Raw genomic sequence first — 5468 nt, forward strand, 5'->3', positions numbered from 1 at the left:
GAAATACTGACTGACTTTTTCAGTCTATTTTGCCTAAAACAGAAAATCTATTAAGTGATTCAGTTTAGAAATAGAAGCTTGAATAATAATGTAACCATTTAGAATTGCTTTGATTAACCACATCACCTTTTTGCAGTTTTGGATAAAATAGAAAAAAGAAATTCTAGTCTCTATTTGTAATGGTAATTTTAATTATTTCTGTGTCTTTGGGGCAATAGTGAAATGGAGATTTTCCTGCTGTGTCACATTAGGGAGTTGGAGGAGTTTCTGAGGGGATGCCTTTCCCCTGCTTCCTCCTCCTTCACTTCTACCCCTAAACATTCAGCTGATCCCTCTTTTAAATGAGCTTTCCTAGAATGAAGTATTTGTTCTACTTCTGAATACCCTACAAAAACATGTACAACCAAAGGTGACATTTCCACACTAAATTGCAGGTACGTCTTTCTTGAGTATTGGCACTCACATGACAGAGTGAGGGAGGAAGAGTTAATTTTTGAACTTTGCAACAAAGTTTGGAACAGGATTTAAATTTTAAAAATGCAAAATATGATGATCAAGAATAAATGTGTTGGGAGCTCGATGTTGTGTACCACTATTTTGCAAAAGTAGCTTTGCAGTTAAAAACGCATGAACGTCGTGTTGGGTTGCAGGTTGCTTGACTCCCTGATTTTAATGCATAGATGATATTAAAGGTGAAAATGAACTCATAGATATTCTTGAATGCTTTTTATCCAAAAGCAGGCTAAAATGAATGATTAAAGCTGTGCTTTGTGTTTTAAAGAGAATTTCTGTTATTCCTTTTGAAAGATTCGATATTAATTTGAACTAATCAAGGTGAAAATTCCAGCTGCAAAAAACTAAGGCATTTCGTATCTTGTTTGCAGGCACCAAGGCGTTTCCTCCCATGGTAGCTGGAGGTGCTAGCTGCTAAGACTGGAAAAGATTACAGTCACTAGGTGGATGCTTTCATACTTGTTGAAATGTGGCTAAGATGAGAGAAGTTCTTGCTATATGAATCAGGCTGGTTGCTATATTGTATATGTAGTTTGTGATGTCCAGAACTTGGGCTGCTTTGTTTCCTCTCTTGCGCTTCTCAGCCTGTGTTGGTGTGTCTATAGGTAAATCTGGTTTGGTTAAGTTTGTTTGTCTTGTTGGTTATGTTTCAAATCTTGTGTAAGTTTGAAACATGGTTATGTTGGAAATGCTTTAGGTTACAGGCTGGAATCTTTGGCTTTAGCAAGAACTACTCTTTCCAAAGCACAGCTGTTCAGAGAGGACCCATGTAGTCACAGGTGTATAGGATTTCTGTCTGCTGACATGGGGTTGGGATCAGGTAACAGGCTACATACATACAACAGATACATGCTAGAGGCAAAAAAGGTTGTATTATTACCACTAACCAGAGAAGAGCTTTTTTTTGTTTGTTTTTTTGCTTTGAGCTTATTATCTTTGTCCTGCCTGGACCTTTTCTTGCCATCCTTCTATTCTAAACTATTTATATTAGAAATTCTGTATGTTTAAGAACTCGGAGGAGTCTTTATTTCATAGAGATATGCATACTGTATATAGTTTGTATTGCTCTTATGGTTCTTTTCCCTCACTTGAGTCATGGACATTAGTTACAGGCATAAACTACAGCAATAGACTGTTTTCTCCATCCTGAGCCAGTGTGGGGACTGTTTGTGGATTCTTCAGTGCTGAGTTTTAATTAACTTGAGCAATGGGGCTTCTAAAGTGTTTTTTAGATGGTTTCATGTGATATATACCTCATTCTCCTTCTTTAGCTCTCCAGCTCTTTCATGACACTAGTATATAAACAAAACACTCTTCCGCACACAAAACTGTCTCCCCAAGGAGAAGATGAGAGACCAAAGCTCAACTGACAGATGTTAATCACAATACTTAATGCTCTGTTGGCCACCACAGTGATGAGGACTGGGTAAGAACCCACATACAAAGAAACTGCTGATTCTCCCCTTTGCAGGTAGGGATGAATATCATTGTAATGTACTTGATGTCAGTGGAATGCTTCTTGATTTACAGCATTGTAACTGAGTAGGAAAAAATCATGCCCTCGATTGCGTTAAGTCTGGCAAACTGAACTGAAAACTTTTCTCGCTGCTGATTGCAATTGCAGCATTAAAATAGAATCATGAAGCTTTATTACCCCGTCCTTCTTACTTGCCCCTTCCTTTAGGGACCTGAGAGGGCCCCCTTCATCTGCTAATTGAGGTAAAGAGGGATTCTTTTTCTGCTGAATTCCTTGTTTTTGCTGGCTTAAAAGCTTCTCCTTCAGGCAAAAGTCTGTGCAACACTCCATTAACACCAAGTGGCAGGGTTTTTATCCCCCCCTTCGCTTGGGAGAAATCAGAGAAAAAGGAAAATTAGCTTCTTCTGTAAAACTCTGGAAGCAGATGATGACTTCTCACTATTCACCTAAGCATAGTAAGTATGTATGAATTTCAGAAGGGAAGTTGATGTTTCTTCCTTAAGTTACAGAGCATGTAATGTAGGAGAAAATACTTAGGAGAGACTAAGTTAAACCGATTCTTTAATCTTAGTGGATGTACTACTAAGTCCTCTTAAGTTCCTTTGGAAATCTTCCCTATAATCTTTGGGATTTACATAGCTTGGAAGGAATGCACAATGCGCTCAATAGTCTCTTCTAGATAAATTGGTTTCTTCTGAAATCTTTGCTGTTCTGTGAAAGGCTGCTGTATTTGCTGATGGGGTGTAAATACACTCTAATGTAGAACAACTCAATCTGTGTGTGAGATTCAACTAGATTTTTTTTGACTATAAAAAAACCTTTGTAAGGACAAATTCACAATATTAAAATGGAAGATGGGCTTTCTCCCCCTTGTCTTCCCCCCTCCCCCCCCCCCTTTTTTTTGATTGAAGTGGTAATTCAAGGAAACAGTGGAGACTAGGATCTGTTCTCCAAGGTGGTGATTGAAAGTGATGCCAATTTTGCTGATTTTTGAAAGGGTTGAACCATTATGGAACCCTCCATAAAATTTCCTGCTATAATTTATAGTAGTTTTTTAGCAGATAGCTTGAGCCAGCTTCAACCTTGAAACTCATCTGTCTCACCTGAAAGTAGTACAGTCCTGTTCAGTCAATGTCTGGGAAGACTTGGCTATATACAACTAGATACTATAAATATACCTAAACCTGTGTTTAGGAATTGATGCTAGATAATTTATTGGCTAAAATCTATATGTTTTTATAGAGATAAGCGTCTGGCCCATCTTGCACCTACCTAATGCCTGTGTTGATGTAACCCTGGACCATCAACAATTAGAAAAGAAAATTTTGCCCTTCCTACATGCTGTGTCTTCCAAAGCAAACCCTCCTGCTCCGCTCGGGCAAATGCATGATCGAGGATAAGCCTTGACGTGTGCTGTCAGTGCAACAGTGCTTAAGGAAAGTTAATTTTGGAGCTTGGGGCTTTTGCCAGGGAATATGTTGCCTTGTGCCCTCGCGTATACATCTGTTTCTCTAGGATGCCATGTCTCAGGGCATTAGCAGAGAAGCCCAGCAATTTTAGCTATCCCCAGGAGATATCTTTAGTTTTCTTTTTAGCAGACAAAATGCCTTTTTTTTTTTCCTTCCATAAAACCCTGGAGTATTGCAGGCTTTAATTTACAGAAATTAGTTTCTTAAATTAATTTAAAGCCATGAATTTTGGAGAACTTAAGACAACTATAGCTATTCGCGCGTATGCAAAGCAACAGTGTTGAGTTGAAAGGGGCTGCGCTCAGGACCAGAGAGCAGGTTTGCTGCAGAATTGTTTGGGGCTGGTCTTTCTCAGACAGAATAATTTTGCAGCACGATGCATTCATGTTCAAAGTGCCTTACGTGCTTTCCAAGCTGATCCTTGCCAACCCCCTTTGCAATACTTGAGGAAAGTGAGAACAAGTCTTCCAAATTTATAGGTGGGGGAATTGAGTTGCAAAGTGATTTCCTTAAAGCCACAAGGAGCATCTGTACCAGAGATGGGATTAGGATTTGAGAATTCCTTGGGCTTTGCTTGGATTTCCTGAAACCAAGTGCTAGCAGAAGAGGCTCCATATCCTGATTTGAAGTTTGTTGCAAATACTGTTGTTGATGTCAGTGGATTTTGGTTCGTGAAATACAATGCATTGTATTTACATTGCTTGTTTTGTTGTGTGTGTGTGTGTGTGTGTTTTTTTTTTTTTAACTTTTGTTTTTGAAGATGCATGAGTTATTTACATCTGCCTGTAAAGGAATTTTAATATGTAAGGTGGTCTTGGATGCTACTTCAGGTCTGGCTAGTCATATTAAGAAACAGCTTGGTTTTGCATTGCTAATTTTGAAAGCTGTCTGTGCATTTTCTAGCTATTTTAAATGCCTTAAACGTACCAACCCTATTTATAAAGGAAAGAAAGATGTAAGAGAAAAAATTTGTATGCCAAGCCTGGTAAAGTAGTAATGAAAAATGTATGTAGTTACAGCAAGTGTCACTGTTCCCCATTTTTGTGAAATAGCCTTGGCTTGTAAATGTGAATTAGTGACCTTTTCTAATTTATAGCCTTTAACTGTTTAATGAAAAGTAAAACAGTAAGTGCAGAGTATATAATGTGAACGCTCTGTTGTTGTTTGCTGTTGCGGTGGCACGGGCTTCACTGCAACCTGCCCGTTCCCTTGCGCTCAAGGGAGCGAGGCCACGTCGCTGCCGATGCAAATGGGGCCGTGCTCTGCGGTATGAGGAGTTCTGGCTAGCCGTGAAGAGCTCTGCAGCAAGAAGGGGACTTCCCAGAGGACACTACCTCTGTTCCCACTTCCCTTTGTTCCCTATTCCTCCTTTAAATTAAATGGATGTTCTGAGGGCTTTTTTTTTTTTTTTTTTGAGTTCTAGTTTTCAGGAAAATCTCCCTTGATCTTTTGCAACTGGAAAGTACTGGTTAGTTCTTCACCACCTGGGGGTGTTCCTGTTAAAGCTACTCAAATCGCCTGCTAATTCTTTACGGTAACTTTGCGAAGCAGTTTCGTCAAGGAGGTGAACTCACCTTAAAAACAAGGGTCTGCCGTGCATCGATAGGACGCTTTCTCATTTTTTCTCCTGTGTGTCTAATAATATCTTTGGAAGATAAACATAGCGATGGGAGACTATCCCTGTGATGAGCATCCTTTTCTGTTTTCTGGTTACAGTAAAGCAAACTAAAGTAAACGTAATTAGAAAAGCAAACAGTGGGAGAGGTCACTGGATGAGGCCGGGGTCTGAGTGCCATGGAGATGTGCACGGATCAGGCCTCAGACATTCAGCGTTTGTGGCTTGTTTACTGGTGGGTAGAATTAGGGAATAAGCCAGGATGGATACTTTTAATGGATATTATTGTGGCAGTAGGTGGTGTGTGTCCGTGTCTTCCCCCTCCCCCCTGTCTCCTGAGTGATGGAAGATCTTGTCATTTTGGGTGTTTTCCTCTGCTCTCGGTGGCGGTGGT

The sequence above is a fragment of the Apteryx mantelli genome, chromosome 18 (assembly GCF_036417845.1).
Source record: "Apteryx mantelli isolate bAptMan1 chromosome 18, bAptMan1.hap1, whole genome shotgun sequence".
Classification (NCBI taxonomy): Eukaryota; Metazoa; Chordata; class Aves; order Apterygiformes; family Apterygidae; genus Apteryx; species Apteryx mantelli.